This window comes from Sinocyclocheilus anshuiensis, unplaced genomic scaffold (genome assembly GCF_001515605.1).
Source record: "Sinocyclocheilus anshuiensis isolate Anshui unplaced genomic scaffold, SAMN03320099.WGS_v1.1 scaffold981, whole genome shotgun sequence".
Taxonomy (NCBI): domain Eukaryota; kingdom Metazoa; phylum Chordata; class Actinopteri; order Cypriniformes; family Cyprinidae; genus Sinocyclocheilus; species Sinocyclocheilus anshuiensis.
The window spans coordinates 16,832-17,529 of record NW_015557100.1 but is presented as its reverse complement, the minus strand read 5'-3'; the positions used below and the strand labels follow the sequence as shown (position 1 = coordinate 17,529).

At 38.3% G+C, this 698-nt stretch overlaps 1 pseudogene; it reads left to right on the top strand.

Moving 5' to 3' along the window:
* LOC107677514 (alpha-2-macroglobulin-like) overlaps positions 1–698 on the top strand; it is a 12,364-nt pseudogene that overhangs the window by 10,069 nt on the left and 1,597 nt on the right.

The window sequence follows — 698 nt, the reverse complement described above, 5'->3', positions numbered from 1 at the left end:
CAGTCTGAGTTATATTAAAAATTGTCTTTGATCTTTCAAGCTGTTTAATGGCACTCAGCGTGTGTTTCAGTGCTTCAGTCCAAAAGAAGTGAAATATCACTTGTGCATATTGCATCACTTGTGGAGCGGGTCGACGCTAAAGATGATCATGTCATTGTGTATTTGAAGGAGGTGAGAAAATAGCAACATTCATACGATTTTATGTCATCACTGATTTTTGAGAAGTGGGACAAAACAGGGTGCAATATTGAAAAAAATAAAACAGACAAATGAAACTACATTTTTGTATCTTACATGTACTAAGCTACTGACCTATGCTTTGATTCAACCTCCCAACTTTTCTCTTTTTTTGTATCAAAATGTGCTTTTTACCTTGCCATCACTTATTTTGCCTCTAGTGCACTTCTAAACGTCCCGCCCCTCTCCTCAGCGGCATGTGCTCTGGTTGTACTGTAAACACATAGCTATGTGAAAATAAGTGTATAATTGTAACAGTTCACTGCTGGAGCTGAGCTGAAAAGAGAGAGAGCGAGAGAGATGCAGAGCATGTGCAGAGCAGGGGGACACGAGGAACAGTATAACAGCTGCTTTCTTTAGAACATTGATTTTGAAACTTGTCCATTTATTAGAATCGTTAGAAGACAGAATTGCGATTCATATATGAATAGATTTTTACGTGCACCTCTAGTTTTCTCTTC